General features: G+C 34.8%; 1 pseudogene; it reads right to left on the bottom strand.

The window, feature by feature from the left end:
* Positions 1-4215: 4215 nt before the first annotated feature.
* On the bottom strand, positions 4216-24390 carry LOC139959814 (tyrosine-protein kinase Fer-like; annotated as a pseudogene).
* Positions 24391-24713: the final 323 nt, after the last annotated feature.

Raw genomic sequence — 24713 nt, 5'->3', positions numbered from 1 at the left:
AACGTTTTACCCCTACGTTAAGTGTATTTTTTCTCACCGTTCAATCGTCCGGTTATTTTCCTTTTTTTTTATCTTCAATGGTTATCGAAGTTTGTTTTTTGACAATGAGGAATTGTTATTCGCAAAATTTGAACATATTGAGAAACAAATCCCAGGGCGTAAAATCTCACGAACATACTTGTACTTCCAGGAATCCAGGGTAAAGCTCGTTGCTGCAAAGGTTGAGCTCACACACGCTAAGCAAGGTACCTGGGAGACTGCTTGGGCCACCCCTTCCTCTCTTACGAGATGGGTTAATATAGTGTTGCACGTTTTTTGGCAGTTTGCCAGGGTTGTAACAACTCCTTGTTAGGTCAGAATGGAATGCAAATTAACAGGTGTCAGGCTTGTGAGCAGAAACCAGGACATGACCTAGATTTCCAGGGTAGTCAATATTCTGCGCGCGCACCTGCAGTTGGGATATTTGGTGATCACGTTTTAGTACGCATGACATGGGAAAACGAAAACCTCAAATGAAACTTACTGTTGGAATACGTGGATTTTACTCTTCTGATGTTCAGTTACAACTGGTTCTTATAATGTCAAGTTGAATGGAGCTGGTAAGCATCTTAGCGCCATTTTAAATTGTGCTCGAACACTTTTGTCATGGCCAATCAGTCTGTGGATCCTAAATGTTTTTTATTTGGCAAACGGACATTCAAGGATAAAAGTCATGCAATTGGAAACTGTTTTCCTACATTCTAAGAAGTATAAGTTTTTTTACGTAACACCTCTTTTTTTGTTCAAAGTTTTGTTTTAGCATAGGCCTACTCAAATCAACTGAGGGAGAACAGGATGTTCAATGAAGGTTTACATATTTTCATATGAAAGGTCCGCCGTTTTGCGGTAAATTCTCTGCCTCTTTCAATACATATTTTCCAATAACACACTTCTTGCGACAAAGAATTACCATCCATTTGAGTTGTTCTTTTTTTTTCGAATAAAATAATGTTTCTGGTACTAAATCTGAAAAAAAAACGGGCGGCCATTATTTTTTCTTTTCATTGCTTTAATACTAGTTCGGAATACGTGGCTTCCTTTACAAAATATTATTTAATGATAGTTTTAGATTGCTTGTAATCCGAATAGACACCCGGGGATTCAGGAAAAGGGAGGCCCCTTGCACGGGCGAAAAACATGTTTTGTTTTTAACCGGCCCTGCTTCAAAGTTGTTCGGTGGAATTTTTTTCTTTTCATTCCAACGAACCAACGGTAAATTAAATAAAAATTGACAAAGAAACGCTTAGTAATACTTTATTATTTCTTCAAAATGTTGACAACTATTCAAAGTAAACTAATCCTCCGTGGAACAGAACCTCTACAACTGAAAAATAAAGTCGGGGAAAGAAACACTGAATAGAGACCCAATTAACAAAAACATTCTATGCCATCAAACACTTTACCTTCGTCCCCTTCGCTGCAAGGTGAATATCACGTCTTAAACTACGATGTAAGAAACGGCTGTTTTAAACATCTCACTAACTCTTTCGGCGACTTTAATCCCTATTCATTGAGCACAATAGCATTTCCTGCGTATAAACTCGTAGAGGGATTATATGTGGTGTCTACGCGGCCTCTACGCGGCAATTTCTTTGTCAACGAGTTTATACGCGAGTGTACGTGTTTATACGATTCTGTGCGCGTACACATGTCCAGTTATACGTGAGCGGTACTGTAGGGACAAGGGAGTGCTGGCACCATATGCCAACCACATTTTGCTTAACACTACACTCAGTCAAATGGGAGGAGCCAGCCTATTCACATGTTGACAAAAGTAAAATGTGCATAGACTTGTGTACAACTTTGGATGTAGTGATCTGGCAGTGGATGCTAGCCTAATTTACTGAGGAAGAGGGGGTGAGCAAGGACTGGAGTGGGCAACAGGGAATTAAAGAAGTGTTGACATGGAGTCATTTGATAGTTTTCCATTTTCAAGCTAATTTGAGAGATGTTTGAAATCTTTTTCATGTTGTTGTTGGTCTTAAATTTGAAATAACTTTTATACTACACAAAGAATCATATATAAGCTATCAGCATAATTAAAGACATCACAGAGAATAACAGTCTAATAAGCAATCATGTGTCCATTGAATAAAAGCAACAAATATCAATGATAAAAAGGGGTTATATTCAATAAGAATTGGATGCATATTCCTCCAGAATGTTACATTCATTTTCCTATCATACATGTAAAAAATCCTTTTGGCTTTGACTATCTTATGTATTGGAGTGATCTGTCTATGCAGCTCTCTAGACAGTGTTTCAACTTTTACAGTTGTTCAGTCCTGCTCCTTTGGTTTCATAGTCTTTCTGAATTGTTTTTATAATCCACTTAAACTTTCAATTTGTTGCCCTCAGTATTGATGCTACAGACACAGCCTGTGTTGCAAAGATGGTAAATGATGAGATTGGCAGGGAGGCCAATTCTGTTATGAAGAAACAAATACTTGATGGAAGAGTCTGTCTCTGTTTGTTTGCCCTAAAAGACATGAAACATGGTCAAGAACTCCGGTACGACTATGGGCAAACAGATTTACCATGGAGAAAGAAGGTAAGAAAGAAATTGCACGGCATGAGTAAAAAATCACTGGTTTGTTAAAGTTTTATAGGGTATGGAGAAACATCTTAAAGATAAAGTCTTAGTCATGATGTTTTTTTCAGAATTTGTGAAAGTTCATATCAGCATTAAGGAAAACTGAATGGATATTGCAACTGTTTCCACTTTATGTAGGGAACAGAGTGGTATGTTGTAACTGAACTGTGTAGACTTGGCGACAAACACATTGCTGGCACTAAACACATTTCTAACGTTAAAGATAAGTTTAAAAACCCTTTCTGCTAGAATGAGATTTGATTGAGGAAACCTTGGATGTTGTCGTAACCTTATTATTCAATTGCAACTATTTATGTGGTTTGACACATTTCATAACATTTTTTTTAATTTAACCTTTGTGTTAGTTTATACTAATATCACCTTCATGTCTTCCCTGGAGTTCAGTACTTGTCATACAGTACTGATACTTAGCTATGCATGTGACTATGAAGAAGACAAATATGTGCTGTGGCAGCAGAGCACAAGACTCCTTTGATGCTTGAGACTTTCAAGAACTCCTTCGCACATACATTACAGGTCAGTAAAATACGAGAACTCTGTTTTCTTTCTTTCATTATTTATATATTATTACAACACTAGTGAAATTTTTATCAAATGACCTCATTGGTTACTTGAGTCTAAACAAGGTCATTGTTTTGTTCCAACTGTGAAGTAATTTCTGTTTGTCCAAACCGGCTAGCAAGTGGTGTTATCAGGGAGTTGTTATGGAAAGTAACAACTCCCTGGTGTAATCACTAGAGGGATGACTTCAGCATGGTACTCTCATGGGGGTGTATGGTACTCTCATGGGGGGGGGGGGGTGTACATAAGGCATGTCAAGGTTTGTAGGCCTAGACTGAATCCACAGTCTTTGTTTTCAAGAGAAGACTGAGAATTAGGATTCAGTATGAAGATACAAGTTGCTCTATTTGGTAGAAACTAATTAGCCATCCCACTGGAAGTAAAACCAAAAAATAGGCATGAAGAAAACTGCCCAAAGCTTCAAATATATTGCTATTGAGAATTTGTGGAAATTATTAAAAATATGAACACTTTTGAACTGTTCTAGACCTACCAGGAATTTGGACCCTAAACAAAGACCCAGAGAATTATAAAAATTATAATTTGAAGCAATGTTTATAATATCACCTTTCATGGGATTAATTGTAAGGTACATAACCTTGAGAATCTGTAAGATAAAATATATACTTTACCGCAAAATAGCTAAAACTACTTGCTACTAAACTTTTAGAGTCTTGCTAAACTGTGAGGTTAATTTACAAATTGTAATGGAAGTTGTCAATACTTGGTAAACTATTTACAAGCTAATAGTGGCCAAACATGATGTGGTAGGAATTAGAAAATATGCAATGAAATATAAGCAAGATTTGTGTACAGAAATAAATGAATTTATAACAACCTTCTAGAACATCTGCTTAACCACCAAATCTGCTAGAAATTAAATAATGGTCACTAATGCTCTTTGCTTCATTCCTCAAATAATTTTTCTGTTGCACAAAACTTTTAGAACCATTTATTGTGAATAATCTTTCTCTTAAATGATAACAAAGGAATGTATGATCTTATATTTCTCAAGTTTATTTTCCTTTAATAATGTTGAAATCAAATATTACAAAACGATATAATGCATTGTATGAAATATTACAAATTTTGGTCCCTGGCACCGAATGTTCCTATTTTCACCCATCAATCCTCGTCTACCACCTCCCCACCCCCACTCACTATTCACTCATCTAGTAACCTTTGTTATCTACATAAACAGATTAAGAGGGAAATATTCTAAATATGTTGCATGATTGGATAAACTTGGAAGTAAATAGTTAAAAGCCCATCTCTGTGATTTCTTCCTCAAAAAAAAGAACTATTTCACACATTTTTGTAGAAAAATAATTATTAAAAACTTTACTTTTGATAATAATAACATGGGATTGCAAAATAATATATATCTGGAAGTTAAGATTTCCCTCTTCCAGAAAAAAACAGAACACTGTTTAAAACATAAAAATGACAAAAATGTACAAAAAAACCCCCAAAAATCTTGCTATTGTTTGAGATCTTGAACATAACATACATCATATTGCATCTTGCTCATATCCAGATGTTTAAAGGAGCATTTTGAGGAAAAGTTCAATTTTTTTTTAGGCCCTGTCAAGATACTAAAATCCCATGCAACTGAAGGCCATTAATTTCCCTTAGACAACTTTAACCTCAAATAATGTATTCCAAGTGGAACAATTTCAAACATGATCGATGTGATTTCTGTGCTTAAAATATGAAAAGTATCTGAGTGTTAAATATTGAAGATTAATGGATTTGTTAACCACTTTAACCACTGTCGGCTTGATTAAATGTACAATTAAACGCATAAAGCTTCTGTAATGGCTCCAAGAAAGTTATTGTTTTTGGTTGAAAGCAATTTATTCCTTTCCTGTTGTAAGTCCTATTCATATAGTGTAAAATGAATTGGTTTGTTTACGAGGTAAACACCCCCCCCCCTACCCCAATACAGAAATCATTGATACAAATATGTAGCTAACCTGTTGCATTATTGTTCAAAATTATACATGGCCTTAGAACTCATTTTTATACATTTCCTCCAGTTCTGCTTGTGTTAATTCTTGTTAAGAATGAAACTTCATGTCTTCTTATGGCATATATACATTTTTGTTTCGTGCGCAGTTTTTATCAAGTTTTTTTTGAAACACACTTAGAAGGAAGTGAAAATACAAGGAACTCTTTTTCTGATACAACAAATTTGTTACCATTGAAGAACAGAAAGTAAAACAAAAAGTGTGTAGTGTAGTCTAAGAGGTAAAAAATACTAACTTTGTAACACAAAAGAAAAAAAAAACTTTATGAATGTTGGTCCGTCAAATGTAATACAAACTATTCCTGTGTAAATAAAAAAAATATCTACAATGGCAGAAAAGGAGACAAAAGTCCTCCAAGCAATTCTGGGATACATATAAATATTGCAAAATTATGATGAGATATCAGAAATGAAAAAGTTATCATGTGTGACACATTGATTTTTAATTTTGGGGAGAACATGAATCGCCCATTAACCTTAAATGAATATAAAGAAAATGCATTTCTTTTCCAAATGCTGAAAAAAAATAGCCATCTTAATGAGCACTCGATCCAAAACTTTTTTGGATTTAATACAAATCAATGACCTAGTTTTACGAACTCATTGTAATTAGTGACCATTTAGCAGTACATGTAATGATCCAGCAATGAGTTATGTCATAGACCCATTGAAATTAGTGACCATTTAGCAGTACGTGTAATTATCCAGCAATGAGCTATTTAATAGACCCCATTGTAATGAGTAACCATTTAGCAGTATGTGTTTTCTATTATCTATTGTTGTTACGTTGCAAGACAATATTACAACTGTATTATTCATTATGAGAATTGAATTGTTATTGATCCACTAACAAGCTCTGCCTGTATGAATTTCAATATGTTGAACAATCAATATGTTTCGTGCACATTGGGACAATCAATATTAACTTTTGCATATGAACCTCATTTTCATCTTTCTTTCTTCAAATTTTTTCAATAGTTTCAAATCAATAATCCAGCTTTTTGCCTGCAAACGGTCCAATAGTGTGATACAAACTTTTCTTGCAAAGCAAATACTGCAAAAGCAAATACCAAAGAAGCAGCTTGTGTCTCCAACATGGCTAAAAACTCATTGGATATATTTCCCTTGATGTTATTGATCAAACTTTTTTGTTGCCAATTAATTTATAAGAAGTATTTGAAATTTCCTGATACAGAAAAAAAAGAGTTGGAACACAAAGATATATGTTGTTTCACTGATCAAATTTACTTTGCCATCAACTATATCAGAGTAACTGTGGTAAATATGCTAATGGCCGTCACAATGTGACAACGAACAACATCTCACCTTTAAATAAAAGACCTGGTGTCATCCCACGACAAAATAGTTAACGAGAATTACCATTAATGTATATCAGTTGGAATTTAGGTATACTTACTAAGGGTACACTTACTTCATCAAAACTGTTTCAAACTGTATAAATGACAATTAACTCTACAGGGTGACAAATATTTGTAAATAGATCATTTCTTAACAAGACTGCAATTCTACGATGATTGGATGAGTACTGTCCTGAACAAACTTAACGTAGGTAAATGCCATGCTATGTATAATCCATTTTGAATCTGTTATCGATTCCAATCGTTCCAAGAATCCAGTGTTTGATAGGGGAACCATGCAACCCATATAATCCATTCTCTTCTTCACCAGGAAACACCGGCTAACATGAAACATTCTCAATCACATTCTTTAGGATTCACGTTATCGGCGGCCATATTTCTGGGATGTTTCCTGAGCAAACATTGGCAATAGATTTGTAAAGATGGTGGCTTTTCACCTCTGTACCCTTGAGTTGTATCAGACTGAATCTCACACTATTGGATGTTGAAATAATTGTATTTTTTACAAAGAGATTACATTCTATTTAAATATTTTATGTATCTTCTTCATCGCTGTCTTGATTTCTGAAAAGTTTGGTCTGTCCTCTGGTTCTTTCCTCCAGCAGGCCTGGATCCATTCCCAGACGGCATCTGGACATTCCGGAGGCTGGTTCATCCGATAGCCTGAAATTGAGGAGAAGATAGGCTTATAACCATGACAACGACAAACTGGCACAGGCATCTAACGGTCGCTATGGTAGTGGTCAATAACGAGACATTTTAGGCATATTTCCAAGAATGTCAGACTTTTTTCTACATCATTTGTATCATTCATATATATATGTAACTAGCAGTAGTTAGTGTATCTAACGTAAATTAAGGTGGCATTTTTCTTGAGGACGAAAATATGGAAGCAGTTACAGCTTTACAAAAATTAACCCCCCCCTCCACTCCCCCAAAGAATAATTCATTAACTGTCTGGTACAGCTTTGGAAACCCTCTATTATACCTACTGTGGCTTTCTTGTGTAACTATAGTAACCAACTGAGGACCACCTGGTGTAACTTTTGTTATCTATTATATATGATCTTTTAATTTTAATTTTAATTGTATACAGTGAGTACTATTATTTTCCAGTTCATCTGGCCAATATTCTTATTTTCCTTAAAGGGGGAGGGTAAGGTTAAGGTGACTTCATATTCCTCTCTCATTGTTTTTCAGTACTTACCGCCCTCTATTTTCTCTCTGGCCTCGTTGTTATTCATGCCGGGGTACAGAGTGCTACCTCTGGAGAATATCTCCCAGAGGAGTACTCCATAACTCCAGACATCAGAGAGCGACGTGTATCTTCCTGAAAGAGGATAGAGAGAGGACAAGCAGAACGGGTTGATTCGTGAGGAGATAGATGATGCAAGTCTCACGTTGAATGGAAGAGTCTAAAACACATGTGTATATATATATATATATATATTTTATTATACATGCAATCAATTTAATATGTAATCTGAACAAGATTTGAATGCTAGTACCTCTCTGTTGATGTTTCATGCTACGATGTAAGCTAGGGGCAAATTTTTTACGGATTTTGACTGGTTGTCCATCTGACAACCCGGCCTACTAGTTTGTATGTCAAGAAAATTATAAAAATATCAAAATAAGAATCACTAATATATTCACTGTAGGAGAGATTGATTAGACCATTGATTAGATTAGATTAATCAAAACTGATTGGTTGGAATTAAACAGGACTATAGCTGAGCCTTATGATGTTTTCATTTATATATTTGATTATTGATTCCTAGAGCTACAGTATGATGTGTCAACTGTTTTTAACAAATTATTCTTATTTTTCAAATTGGGGGCCTGGGGGGGGGGGATGTGGGTGAAGAAATACATTATCAATGAATTTGGACAAAACAAATTCTAAGATGCCAATCAGGATGCTCATTATGGATTCCAAGGGCTCAGGTAAACTCTTCAATGAAGTGGCAGGGTTTGGGATTGTAAGTGTTTCACATAATAAAACGATTTTCAAAATGTTTCCTTGTGCTTTATTTCAAATTGTGAGTGTTCTGATTTTGGCCAAAAATGAGAAATAAAATCTTGATGCTTTGGCCAGACAAAATCATTAAATTTTGAAAGAAAAAAAAATGTTCTCAAATGCCAGTCAGGATGCTCATTATGGATTCCAAGAGCTCGGGTATACTCTTCAATGAAGGTAAGTGTCAGTCTATGGAACACTAATAAAATGATTTTTAAATGTGTCTTTGTACTTTCTTTAAATTGAGAACGAATAATCTCATTATTGCTTAATAAGAAGGACACCCTCTATACAGTGTAGAAAAAACTAAAAAAAATTGGCCAAAAAAAAAGAAAAAAAGAGAATTGATAAGGCTGTAAGCCATACAAAATCCCAAAAATTTTGACCAAAAAAAAAAAGTTCTCAAATACCAGTCTGGATGCTCATTATGGATACCAAGAGACCAGATATGCTTCTCTCTGAAGTTAAAAGTGGTAGTTTATGAAATTTTTAGCCTATTAAAATGATTATCAAAATTTTTCATTATAAATTCTCTCAAATTGAGAATGAATAATATCACTGTTGCTTTATAAGAAGGACACCCTCTATCTAATGCATATGCATGGTAAGAACTATAAAGGTCATGATGTTGGCCAAAAAAAAACAAACTCATAAGGCTATAGCCATACAAAATCATTAAATTTTGGAAACAAAAAAAAAAAGTTCTCAAATGCCAGTCAGGATGCTCATTATGGATTCCCAGAGCCCAGATATGCTTGTCTCTGAAGTAAAAAGTGGAAGTCTGAAATTTTTAGCCTATTAAAATGATTCTCAAAATGTTTCATTATAAATTCTCTCAAATTGAGAATGAATAATATCACTGTTGCTTTATAAGAAGGACACCCTCTACCTAATGCATATGCATGGTAAGAACTATAAAGGTCATGATTTTGGCCCCCCCAAAAAACTCATAAGGCTATGAGCCATACAAAATCATTAAATTTTGGAAACAAAAAAAAAGTTCTCAAATACCAGTCAGGATGCTCATTATGGATTCCCAGAGCCCAGATATGCTTCTCTCTGAAGTTAAAAGTGGTAGTTTATGGAATTTTTAGCCTATTAAAATGATTCTCAAAATGTTTCATTATAAATTCTCTCAAGTTGAGAATGAATAATATCATTGTTGCTTAATAAGGACACCCTCCACCCAATGCATATTTTGTGGAAAGAACTAAAAGGGTCATGATTTTTACCTCCCCCTCCCCAAAGTAAGGCTTTGGCCATACAAAATCATTAAATTCAGACAAAAAAAAGTTCTCAAATGCCAGTCAGGATGCTCATTATGGATTCCCAGAGCCCAGATATGCTTCTCTCTGAAGTTAAAAGTGGTAGTTTATGGAATTTTTAGCATATTAAAATGATTCTCAAAATGTTTCATTATAAATTCTCTCAAATTGAGAATGAATAATATCATTGTTGCTTAATCAGAAGGACACCCTCCATCCAATGCATATGTGTGGAAAGAACTAAAAGGGTCATGATTTTTACCTCCCCAAAGTAAGGCTTTGGCCATACAAAATCATTAAATTCAGACAAAAAAAGTTCTCAAATGCCAGTCAGGATGCTCATTATGGATTCCCAGAGCCCAGTTATGCTTCTCTCTGAAGTTAAAAGTGGTAGTTTATGGAATTTTTAGCATATTAAAATGATTCTCAAAATGTTTCATTATAAATTCTCTCAAATTGAGAATGAATAATATCATTGTTGCTTAATCAGAAGGACATCCTCCATCCAATGCATATGTGTTGAAAGAACTAAAAGGGTCATGATTTTTACCTCCCCCCTCCCCAATGTAAGGCTTTGGCCATACAAACTCAATAAATTCAGACAAAAAAAGTTCTGTGCCAGTCAGGATGCTCATTATGGATTCCCAGAGCCCAGATATGCTTCTCTCTGAAGTTATAAGTGGTAGCATATGGAATTTTTAGCATATTAAAATGATTCTCAAAATGTTTCATTATAAATTCTCTCAAACTGAGAATGAATTATATCATTGTTGCTTTATAAGAAGGACACCCTCTATCCAATGCATATGTGTGGAAAGAATTCAAAAGGTCATGATTTTTTACCCCCCTCTCCCCTCCCCCAAAAATCAAGGCTTTAGCCATACAAACTCATCAAATTCAGACATAAAAAAAGTTCTCAAATGCCAGTTGGGATGCTCATTAATGTTCCAAGAGCCCAGATATGCTTCTCTCTAAAGTTAAAAGTGGTAATCTTTGGAATATTTTGCCTATTAAAATGATTTTCAAAATGTTTCATTTATAAATTCTCTCAAATTAAGAATAATATCATTGCTGCTTAATAAGAACGACACCCTCTATCTAATGCACATGTGTGGAAAGAATTAAATAGGTCATGATGTGGGCCATACGGCTGCAACTTTACAAATTTAGTGAATTTGGAGAACGAAAGTTCTCAAATGCCAGTCAGGATGGTTATAATTGATTCCAAGAGCTCAAGTTTACTCTTCTATGAAGTTTAGTGGCAGTCTATGGAATTTATACCATAAAATGATTCTAAACATGGGTCCTTGTAACTTTTAGTCAAACTATAGAGAGAATATCATTATTGCTGAATTAAGAAGGACACCCAATTAGTTCTCAATTGACAGTCGGGATGCTCCCTATGTTTTCATACAGAGCTCAGAAATATGCTTTACTATGCAGTGTTTATGTTTTTTTTAGAATTTCTTTCAAGGTGGGAATGGTTCTTCTCATTCCATCTATTTTTGTAAATGAAATTAGAAAATCAGAAATTTGCTTTTCTATCCAGATAAAAGTGGTAGTCTATGGAATTTTTAAGCCTCAAGATAACAACAATTTTCAAAGTGTTTTAGAATAACCTTCTTTTAACCTGGGAATGAATAATACATTATAACATAATTCAAAAAGACACCCTCCTTCCTATGCATATACTTAAAAGGTCATGATTATGGTAAAATATAGAGTTATTTTTAAAGGGTTAAAAATTCCCAATAATCCACTTTAAACTCCTAGACAAGCATATCTGGTAACTCATCATGAGCATTTTATCTGACATTTGAAAGGTGTTTTTTTTTTTCGACCGAATTTAGGGTTCTATTTATTATCGTTTAGCATTGGGTGTTTATTACTATCTGTTTTAGGCTTTTACAATAATTGTCTTACTGTACTATTGTTTCTCATACTTATTTATATTTATAAACATAGACTATGATTTAATCTTTTGTGCATTTTGTTAAGTTTTTAAAATTATTTTACTATTTACATACTTCTGAAATTGTTTTGGACTGTATGCGTTCAGGTTGTATTTTTTTTATTATCGTTTAGTACGAGTGTTTTTTATATTGTTGGGCTTTTACATTTTATGCCTTATTGGTTCTATATATTTAATATTTAGGTTTTTGTTACTATTTGTTTTTAGGTTTTACATTTGCAAAGCGCTTTGAGCAGTGTTGCTGATTATGCGCTTAAAATATTACTTATTATTATTAATATTATTGACTGATGATTTTTTTGTTTTAGCTTTTGGTTAAAATCACAGACTTTTTTTAATTCTTTCCAAAATTATGGTTAGGATGGAAGTTGTCCTACTGCATTAAGTTCAAATAATATGCTACATTCTCAATTTGAAAGGAAGTGAAATGAAACATTCTGATAATTATTTTAATATTTAGAGGTTTAACAGTCCATAGACTTCAACTATTAGTTTCAGTATAAAGCATATATCTGAGCTCTGGGAATTTATAATGAGCATCCTGAATGGCATTTGAGAACCTTTGTTGTTTGTCCCAATTTAATGATTTTTGCATGGCTGAAACCTAATGATTTTTTTGGAGCAAATCATGCCTTCCTGTTTTTTCCACAAGCAACAATGATATAATAAATTCCTAATTTGAAAGAAGTTATAACAAAACATTTTAAAAATCATTTTAATATTTAGCAGCTCTAAGTTCCATAGACTAACTATTTAACTTGGAATCCATAATGAACATCCTGACTGGCATTTGAAAACTTTCTATTTTTTTGGGTCCATATTTAACAGTTTTGTAGGCTGAAACCTTATAATTTTGTTTTATTTTTTGGCCCAAAAAAATGAACTTTTTAAGTTGAGGGTATCCTTCAGAATTAAGCAACAATTATATCAATTCCTAATTTGAAAGAAGTTATAATATAACATTTTAAAAAATCATTTTAATATTTAGAGGCTTTTGGTTCCATAGACTAACACTTTGACATCAGAACTTTCTATTTTTGTTTGTCCAACTTTAACAGTTTTGTTACTCTAAAACCATAAAATTATTTTAATACTATAAGAGGCCTAGCTCTGAGAATCCATAATGAGCATCCTGACTGGCATTTGAGAAATTGTTATTTGGTCCAAATTAAATAAGTTTGTAAAATTAAATTTAAGTTAAATTTAAATTAACTAAGTTATGATTTTCTTTAGCTAAACCATGACCTTTTTAAGTATTTCCACAATGATGCATAGGATGGTGGGTGTCTTTCTGAATTAAGCAACAATCATATAATACAATCAAAATTTGAAAGAAATTATTATGACAAATTTTGAAAATCATTTTATGCACATTTCTGAGCTTTGAGATGCCATTATGAGTATCCTGACTTCTGTCCAAATTGAATGATTGAATGATTTTTGATAATATTTGAAAACAATCATGACCTTTTAAGGCCTTTCCAAAATTACACATAGGATGGAGGGTGTCCTTCAGCAAAAAGCAACAATGGCATTTGAAAACTTCTGCCAAATTGAAAGTTTTGTAGAGCCATATATAGCCTATGACTTTTTTTTTAATTCTTTAGCAAAAATAATTCTTTCCAAAATTATGCATAGAATGTCTTTTATTCTCAATTATCAGGTCTGGATGCTTTTAATGGATTCCTAGAGCCCTGGTTTGCATTTATTTTAGTGGTAGTCCCTAATTATCAAAATGATTTCATATAACACAAAATCATTCAATTTAGATTCTCAGCACCAAGAATTTTATGCTTTTCTCTGAAGCTAAAAGTGGCATGTTTTTTCTGTGGCTAAAATTCTGACCTTTTTTTAATTCTTTCTAATATTATACCTAGATTGGAAGTTGTCATTCTGATTTAAGTTATTATTACTTCTGAATTATTACTTCTGACTTATTACGCCTGAGTACTTATTACTTCTGAGTTATTATTACTTCTGAATTAAGTAATATGATCTGTTCCCACATTGATAGAAGTTATAGCCATTTTTTTGTAAAATCACTTTAATGTTTAGAGGGTAAAACTTCTAAAGACTACCACCTTTAACTCCATTTTTCTTTCTGTGGCTACAATCGTGACCTATTTTTAATTCTTTCTAATATTATAACTAGATTGGAGGTTGTCATTCTGAATTATATTAGATGAATATGATCTGTTCCTACCTTGAAAGAAGTTATAGACATTTTTGGGGGAAAATCACTTTAATGTTTAGACGGTTAACTTTCAGAGAAAAGATCATTTCTGGGCTCTGTGAATCTATTTTAGAACTTTCATATTTTGTTTAAACTATAATGATATTGTACATGCTTATAAATACCTTATTTTGTTTGCCTTATGATGATTTTTTATTATTTGCCAAAATAATGACCTGTTTCTAAAATGATTTGATCCCAATTATTTATTATGTAATGGGCAATAGCCTTGTGATTCAATTTGTTTTTGGACACACTCATTTTATCTTTTCATTTTAACTCAATACATGTTTCTGCATTTAAAAACTTTCGTTTTGGTCCACATTTAATAATTTTGTAAGGCTAAAACCTTATGATTTTTATGATTTTTGGCCAAAGTCATAACCATTTAATTTTTTTCCACAATTACGCATGAAATGGAGGGTTTCCTTCTGTGTTAGGCAACAATGGATACAATCAATTCCAAATTTGAAAGAAGTTATAATCAAACATGTTAAAAATCATTTTAAATATTTAGAGGCTTTAAGTTCCACAGACTTACACTTTTTACTTCAGAGAAAAGCAAATTTCTGGTCTCTGGGAATCCATAATGAGCATCCTGACTGGCATATGAGAACCTTTTTATATTTGTCCCAATTTAATGTTTTGTAATGCTAAAGCTTAATGATTTTTGTTTTACTTTTTACCAAAATCATGACCTTTTAAGTTGTTCCACAAATATATGCATATGATTTAGGGTGTCCTCCTAAATTCAGCACCAATGATATAATTCATTCCCAATGTAACAGAAGTTATGAAAAACATTTTGAAAATCATTTTAATAAGCATAAAAATCCAAACATTACCACTTTTAACCTTCAGAGAAAAGTATGTTTCCAAGCTCAGGGAATCGGTAATGAGCATCCTGACTGGCATTTGAGAACATTTTGTTTGTTCAAGTTAATTGATTTAGTAAGACTATTCATATCGCCTTACGAATTTTTAAATTTTCCACCAAAACAAAATATCATGACCATTTTCATTCTTTCCACAATGATGCGTTAGTGACAAAGGCTGTCCCTCCTAAAGTAAGCAACAATGATATAATACATTCCCAATGTGAAAGAAGTAATTATGAAACATTTTGAAAATCATTTTAATAAGCATAAAAATCCATACACTACCACTTTTAACTTCAGAGAAAGTATGTTTCCAAGCTCTGGTTCCGTAATGGGCATCCTGAGTGGCATTGGAGAACTTGTTGAGTGTTTGGCCCCAATTTAGATATCATGAACAGTTTAATTCTTCCACGGTGATGCATTAGATGGAAGGTGTCCTTCTGAAGGAAGCAATATGATATAAAACATTCCCAATGTGAAAGGAATTTTTAGAAACATTTTGAAAATCATTTTAATAAGCATAAAAATCCATTCACTTACCACTTTTAACTTCAGAGAATAGCATATTTTTGAGCTCTGGGAATCCATAATGAGCATCCTGACTGGCATTTGAGAACTTTTTTTTTTGTCCCAAATTTAAGATTTTGTAAGGCCTTGTAAGCCTTACAAGTTTTTTTTTTTGTGGCCACAATCATGACCTTTAAGTTTTTCCACAATAATGCATAGGATGGCGGGTGTCCTTCTGTATAAAGCAACAATGATAAAATACACTCCCAAGAAGTAATTATGAAACATTTTGAAAATCATTTAATAAGCATGAAATTCCATACACTACCACTTTTAACTTCAGAGAAAAGTATGTTTCCAAGCTCTGGTTCCGTAATGGGCATCCTGAGTGGCATTGGAGAACTTGTTGAGTGTTTGGCCCCAATTTAGATATCATGAACAGTTTAATTCTTTCCACGGTGATGCATTAGATGGAAGGTGTCCTTCTGAAGGAAGCAATATGATATAAAACATTCCCAATGTGAAAGGAATTTTTAGAAACATTTTGAAAATCATTTTAATAAGCATAAAAATCCATACACTACCACTTTTAACTTCAGAGAATAGCATATTTTTGAGCTCTGGGAATCCATAATGAGCATCCTGACTGGCATTTGAGAACTTTCTTTTTTGTCCCAAATTTAAGAGTTTTGTAAGGCCTTGTAAACCTTACAAGTTTTTTTTTGCGGCCAAAACCATGACCTTTAAGTTTTTCCACAATAATGCATAAGATGGAGGGTGTCCTTCTGTATAAAGCAACAATGATATAATACATTCCCAATGTGAAAGAAGTTATAATGAAACATTTGAAAATCATTTCAATAAGCATAAAAATCCATAGACTAAACACATTTTAACTTCAAAAAGAAGCATATTTCTGAGCTCTGGGAATCCATAATGAGCATCCTGACTGGCATTTGAGAACTTTCTTTTTTGTCCAAAATTTAACAGTTTTGTATGGCTATAAACCTTATGAGTTTTTTTTTGTTGGCCAAAATCATGACCTTTTTAGTTCTTTCCACACATATGCATTAGATAGAGGATGTCCTTCTAAATTAAGCAACAATAATATCATACATTCCCAATGTGAAAGAAGTTATAATGAAACATTTTAAAAATCATTTCAATAAGCATAAAAATCCATAGACTAACACATTTTAACTTCAGAGAAAAGCATATTTCTGAGCTCTGTGAATCTATCATGAGCATCCTGACTGGCATTTGAGAACTTTTTTTTGGTCCAAATTTAATGAATTTGTATGGCTATAAACCTTATGAGTTTAATTTTTTTGGGCAAAATCATGACCTTTTAAGTTCTTTCTACACATATGCATTAGATAGAGGGTGTCCTTTTGAATTAAGCAACAGTGATATCATACATTCCCAATGTGAAAGAAGTTATGATTAAACATCTTGAAAATCATTTTAATAAGCATAAAAATCCATAGACTAACACATTTTAACTTCAGTGAGAAGCATATTTCTGAGCTCTGGGAATCTATAGGGAGCATCCAGACTGGCATTTGAGAACTTTCTACTTTTGTTTGTCCAAATTTAACAATTTTGTAGTGCTAAAACCTTACAATTTTTTTGCCAAAAATCATGACCTTTTAAAGTTTACCAACAATTATACATTAGATAGAAGGTGTCCTTCTGAATTAAGCAACAATGATATCACCAATTCCTAATTTGAAAGAAGTTATAATAAAACATTTTGAAAATCATTTCAATAAGCATAAAAATACATAGACTAACACATTTTAACTTCAGAGAGAAGGATATTTCTGAGCTATGGGAATCTATAATGAGCATTCTGACTGGCATTTGAGAACCTTTTTTTTGTCCAAATTTTAACAATTTTGTAGGGCTAAAACCTTATAATTTTGTTTAATTTTTTGCCAAAAAATCATGACCATTTTAAGTTTTACCACAATGATACATAAGATAGAGGGTGTCCTTCTAAATTAAGCAACAATGATATAATCAATTCCTAATTTAAAAGAAGTTATAACAAAACATTTTAAAAATCATGCTTTAAGTTCCATAGACTAACACATTTCAGAAGAAAAGCATATTTCTGAGCTCTAGGAATCCATAATGAGCATCCTGACTGGCATTTGAGAACTTTCTATATCTGTTTGTTCAAATTTAACAATTTTGTAAGGCTAAAACATTATAATTTTGTTTAATTTTTGCCAAAACTATTGACCTTTTAGGTTTTTCCACAATTATGCATCAGATAGAGGGTGTCCTTCTAAATTAGGCATCAATGATATAATCAATTCCAAATTTGAAAGAGATGTAATAAAACATTTTAAAAATCATTTAAATATTTAGAGGCTTTAAGCTCCATAAACTAACACATTTCAGAAGAAAAGCATATTTCTGAGCTCTAGGAATCCATAATGAGCATCCTGACTGGCATTTGAGAACTTTCTATTTCTGTTTGTCCAAATTTAACAATTTTTTAAGGCTAAAACCTTATAAATATGTTTTACTTTTTGGGCAAAAATAATGAGGTTCTAAGTTTTTCCACAATAATGCATCAGATAGAGGATGTCTTTCTGAATTAAGCAACAATGATATAATCAATTCCTAATTTGAATGAAGTTATTACAAAACATTTCAAAATCATTTTAATATTTAGAGGCTCTAAGTTCCATAGACTAACATTTTAATTTTTAGAGAAAAGCATATTTTTGAGCTCTGGGAATCCATATTGAGCCATCTGACTGGCATTTGAGAACTTTCTTTCTTGTTTGTCCCAATTTAACAATTTAAAGTTAGGTATATCTGAGCTTTTGAAATCAATATTTTAGCACTCTGACTTAATATATAGTCCTTTTTTAAAAACCTTCCATATAATTATTGTAAGTCTTTAGTCGTTATGATTTTTTTTCTAGAATCACAAAAATTTTAAATTGTTCCCAAAGTGATGCATAGGATGCCCTGTTGATTATAAAAATGCAAAGGGTTCAATTAAATTCAGTGTTATTCAAAGCTATATCATAATGTGAGGCTTAATATTTCATAGAACCCCACTTTTAACTCAAGAATAAACCAGACCCTAGTTTGGGGGGGAATTCCTAGTTTCTAAACTGTTTAATTTTTGCTAAATTTTAAGGTTTCATAACCTGTCATAATTTTTTTCAATTTTCAGCAACAAAGCACAAATTCCTCTTCCTTAATAAAAAAACATGCCATCATTTGATGATGACGTTATATTGCCCCTAATGTTAATTATTATTACCCAAAAAAAAAAAAAAAAAAAAGTAATAATAATATTTCACTTATATATAGCGCTTATACCAGCAATAGGTATCAAAGCGCTTTACAGAAGATATGTTACCCCTGGTCAATGATAACCTGTCCCAGAGACAATCCCTCCAGGCGGCTGCAGTTACTGTATATACTGCGCCCAATGACAAGTTACCTAGCAGGTACCCATTTAACCCCTGGGTGGAGAGAGGCAATTGAGATAAAGCATCTTGCCCAAGGACACAACATAATGGACTAGGCAGGAGTCGAACCAGCAATCCTTGGATCACAAGTCTGACGCCTTAGCCAATCGTCCACAACACTCTCTAAGGTTTTGAACACGCAGGTTTTGAAACAGACCCACAGAATATTTCACTTTTATATAGCGCTTATACCAGCAATAGGTATCAAAGCACTTTACAGAAGATATGTTATCCCTGGTCAATGATAACCTGTCCCAGAGACAATCCCTCCAGGCGGCTGCAGTTATATACTGCGCCCAATGACAAGTTACCTAGCAGGTACCCATTTAACCCCTGGGTGGAGAGAGGCAATTGAGATAAAGCATCTTGCCCAAGGACACAAGGTAATGGACTAGGCAGGAGTCGAACCAGCAATCCTTGGATCACAAGTCCGACGCCTTAGCCAATCATCCACAACACTCTCTAAGGTTTTGAACACGCAGGTTTTAAAACAGACCCACAGAATATTTCACTTTTATATAGCGCTTTATACCAGCAATAGGTCTCAAAGCGCTTTACAGAAGATATGTTATCCCTGGTCAATGATAACCTGTCCCAGAGACAATCCCTCCAGGCGGCTGCAGTTATATACTGCGCCCAATGACAAGTTACCTAGCAGGTACCCATTTAACCCCTGGGTGGAGAGAGGCAATTGAGATAAAGCATCTTGCCCAAGGACACAAGGTAATGGACTAGGCAGGAGTCGAACCAGCAATCCTTGGATCACAAGTCTGACGCCTTAGCCAATCGTCCACAACACTCTCTAAGGTTTTGAACACGCAGGTTTTAAAACAGACCCACAGAATATTTCACTTTTATATAGCGCTTTATACCAGCAATAGGTCTCAAAGCGCTTTACAGAAGATATGTTATCCCTGGTCAATGATAACCTGTCCCAGAGACAATCCCTCCAGGCGGCTGCAGTTATATACTGCGCTCAATGACAAGTTACCTCACAGGTACCCATTTAACCCCTGGGTGGAGAGAGGCAATTGAGATAAAGCATCTTGCCCAAGGACACAAGGTAATGGACTAGGCAGGAGTCGAACCAGCAATCCTTGGATCACAAGTCCGACGTCTTAGCCAATCGTCCACAACACTCTCTAAGGTTTTGAACACGCAGGTTTTAAAACAGACCCACAGAATATTTCACTTTTATATAGCGCTTTATACCAGCAATAGGTCTCAAAGCGCTTTACAGAAGATATGTTATCCCTGGTCAATGATAACCTGTCCCAGAGACAATCCCTCCAGGCGGCTGCAGTTATATACTGCGCCCAATGACAAGTTACCTCACAGGTACCCATTTAACCCCTGGGTGGAGAGAGGCAATTGAGATAAAGCATCTTGCCCAAGGACACAACGTAATGGACTAGGCAGGAGTCGAACCAGCAATCCTTGGATCACAAGTCCGACGCCTTAACCAATCGTCCACAACACTCTCTAAGGTTTTGAACACGCAGGTTTTGAAACAGACCCACAGTAACTGCTTTTACCACTTCTTTGCCATACTCAGGCGCGTAGCCAGGAATTTGCCAAGGGAGGGGCGAACCTGTAGGCAAACTATCAGAGCCAAATATGGCTCTGCAAACTATCTTAGCGTAGCGCCATCACGAGTGGCATGAAGCGTACAAGAAAACTTTGGCCGAAAATGCCTCCCAGATCGCTGGAAGTGGCACTTCCCAGGCCTTGTAAGTTGCATTTAAGCATTTTCTATTTTGAAATTACTAGGGATATCATAAAAATATACAAAAAAAATATGCTCAAGGGGGGGCGGTCGCCCCCTTGGCCCCCCCTTGGCTACGTGCCTGGACATATGCATACACAACCTTTACCATAGTTCATGGCCTCAGGGGCCGTCCATTTGATTGGTATCTGTCTCATGTTGTTGCTGTCGATCTGCTATTCCTCTTCTTCTCTCGACATTCCAAAATCGCTGATCTTCAGAATATTCTTCGTGCCGACCAGACAATTCCTCGCTGCCAGGTCTCTGTCAATGAGGTGAAAGCATGACCATGAGTTTTACAGAGGTATACTGTGGGAGCATGGCAGTGACCATATATCAATCTACTAGATCTGCTGTAATATACAGAGCATTTGACATCTCACGTTATTGGGCCTCTCCCAAAAAATTTCTCCCTACCTTGAGGTTTCATTTCTTAATGTTGCCGCATTTTTGATAATGTTAACATCATTTCAGTTCCACAGAGTGTTTATTCTAACATTCGTGTAGATGGATAGGAGATCAATGGTGTGAGGTGGGGAGGGGGGGGGTTGCATGATGGTGGTGAGGTTCTATCTGTTAACAGAAAGTTACTTATCACTACAATTTACTGGCAGCATTCTACAATTACAACCATCAAGAGCAAAATGTCTAATTTGTAAAAGCAGTGGGAATGTGCCATTCTCCTTATTTGGTTAAGTAACGAGAATTGTCTTTAGTATTCAGTTTTGACATTTTCCCTTTGAAAGCAGATATCACACAAAGTTTCAAATAGACAAGAGTCCTGATTACTTATCTGAGTTCTTCTTGTTTGTTCCTCAACAAATACATACTAACATACATGCATACCCATGCCTACATCCATAAACCCACACACATGTTTATTAATCCCAGGACAATTTCTAGTTTACCTGTGAATACAACTTTTGCCCTCCAAGTAAGCCATCCCTGATGCTGCGTCTTCACTCATTTTAATCTTCTCGGGGACACTCAAGGTCTTCCTGTCATCTCGAAGCAACTTCAAAAGATCTCCTCCTGCAAAGGTGACAGAGAAGCAAACATCAGTCAGTAAAATCAATCTTTTTAAACAATTTACTGATTTCATCTCATAAATCTATTGTTGTTTAGTCTGTTTTGTGTGTATTAATTATGATACAAGCCTAAACGTACGCAAATAAAGTTCCTCTGTTCATGGTACATATTGCACATCAGTGTAGAGCAAGCCAAAAACTAATAAAAGAGCTTATATATAATTGCAATCTTCTCTGAATGTGTAACCAGAAATACACCGTACAAAACTTCAATTTCTATAAAATGTCACATTATATTTAGAAAGATATTTATAAGGATATTTATGATATACGGATATATATGGGCAATATAAGGATATTTATAATATTTATAAGCCGGTCAAAATAGGTTACATTCAATCAACCAATAAATCTCCAGTTAGGTGCATAGATCTTGAGTTGGGCTATTAAACTAGCAGTGAGGAAACATTTTCCTCTTCGATAAAATTTCACGTTGTTTGCGACCAGAAAATACTTCTCCATACAACTAACCAGAGTGGCAGGGTTTCCATATACAATGAGATGTTTACGGTGTACCATATTCCCTAATAAATCAAAGGCCAAATTTGCCCTCCTAATCTAACTAATTTGATAGCTGTCACAGAAAAAAAGAAATGATGTCAAATCCATTTTTTACTGGTTTTTGACCTTGACAAGCTCCATGACGATGTAGATTGGATGTCTGTCTGTTGCCACGCCGATAAGTTTGACGATGTTGGGATGGTTGTAATTCTTGAGGATGTAGGCTTCTGAGAGGAACTTCCTTCTCGTTGCTGCATCTACTGTGGCCTTGCACGTCTTGACGGCGACAGGTTTATTCTTAAATGTCACTTTGTGGACGTCACCTAAAATGTCCCTGCATGTACACAAGAAAAAGGATGCTTATGAAACTAAAAGAACAATGCAGTCAACAAACCCACCCCCTCACCCACCCCACCCCCGTTTTCATTTTTTAATATTTTATTTCACTTGGGGTGCAATAGAGAAGAGTTACAACCATATGGGTTGTAATTAATACAGTTCTAACATGATATTCATATAAAAATTCACTTTTTTTCTTCTTTTTTTTCCACCTTAAATAAAGAATGCAGCAGTAGTATAGACAAGGAGATGTCACATGCGTGGTCATGTGATATGTCACATGAGAGCTCACAATATATGTCACATGAGAGGCAACCAGTGGCTTAATAAACCTTAACACAGTAATTTTTCATTGCCTACAGCTGAAGGGGTATACACTAGAATTCAGCTAACATCTTACGTTAGCCCATGTACCAACAGTAAGAATCTCCCCAAATAACTCAACAATAGTGCACACACATACTGTGTTGATAGGAATAGACTGGAGTAAACAACATGACACATGTTGTGCACACATGGTCATCCCTGTTAGCTTCAAATACAAGTCAATTGGCCAAACAAAAATTACAAGGTTTCAGGGTCACTGATACAAAGTGGGTAAATGTCAGTGAAATTAACTCATCTACCAATTAACTTTTCATTACCATTAAAGGCAATGTAGACTCGCCCTAAACAGCGTGCTGCCATCTGAAAAAGTTAACTCTCTGTTGCTTGCAAGTGACGTTTTGTTCGTGTCGCTACAAAATGCAGACAGTAATGAAACGTGATACCTTGTTATCTTTAGCTGGACCTGAGATGTCCATCGCTGTATCGTTTGTACACTGTGCTGTGGGTATTGACCGCAGCTGTATGTACTGACTGTACACTAGTGTCTAATTTACTGACGGTAGCAAGCTGTATGTGTATTTGCTGGGATTGATGGTGGTGTGTAACACTTCTATTACACCTCATTCGAAACTAGGTCAGATTACTGGCATTAGACGTTTCTTTTTTTTGCGCGAGTCTTCACACCCTTTAAAAGATTGAATCGTTATGTCTTTCATGAAACTCACCTGTCCTAATTTGGTGTCCAGCAGGATGTCCTTGTGTCGAAGGTCGTGCTCGTCCTTGACCTTACTTATTGGATTTCTGATCATCATGGGGGAAGGGGGACCAAGATGTGTGGAAGGGGAGCCTTTGAGGACCCCTGGCCCCACCACTGCCTACAGAGGATGGTATTGTAACACCAAAATGTGTATTTTACATGGTGTTTTTACATGCTTTTATTAAAAAAATATTATGCTATTATGCTAATATATTACATATATATAATACATATATATATTATACTATTATTAAAAAAAAGCACTATTGTAATAATAGCTATCAGCAAAAATAAGTCCCAAAATTGATTTGCTGTCATAGATGGGTTAACTCTCTGCAGGTTTAAAAACCCCCAATGGACTGACCGTGCTATCGTCTTGTTTCACGATCGGGAAGTGCCTCTATTTATCGGCGGACCTGCAGGAGAGCACGTACTGGACGGAGGCGTCGCTCTTGAATCTGACAATGAAGTCTCCCTCCTGTTTCAGCAGCTCCTCCGTCTCTTGTCTCGGCAGGGCGCCGTGGTACCAGGCTTCATCCTCCAGGGTCACGTCCTTGTTGGAGCTAGGCTGTAGACACAAACATCTCTGCTGTAAGTTACTCAACATCAACAACATTCTGTTAAATAACAACTTTGGACGACAAAAAATATAACTGAACCTAACAGTATTAGGAGACTGACTTGACACAATGAAGTCAGACCACAGTTGGAGCACACTTCTCCCATCTCATGTTTGTTCAGCTGGAAGATTTCAATTATCATATGACATGTGCACACTGTCACCTGACTAAGTACACTTGTCACCTGATTGAGTGCACATATCAACTGACTGAGTACACTTGTCACCTGATTGAGTGCGCATATCACCTGAATGAGTGCACTTGTCACCTGATTGAGTGCACATATCATCTGACTGAGTGCACATATCACCTGACTGAG

This window comes from Apostichopus japonicus, chromosome 19 (assembly GCF_037975245.1).
Source record: "Apostichopus japonicus isolate 1M-3 chromosome 19, ASM3797524v1, whole genome shotgun sequence".
NCBI classification, from domain to species: domain Eukaryota; kingdom Metazoa; phylum Echinodermata; class Holothuroidea; order Aspidochirotida; family Stichopodidae; genus Apostichopus; species Apostichopus japonicus.
This window is presented reverse-complemented; position numbering and strand designations above follow the sequence as displayed.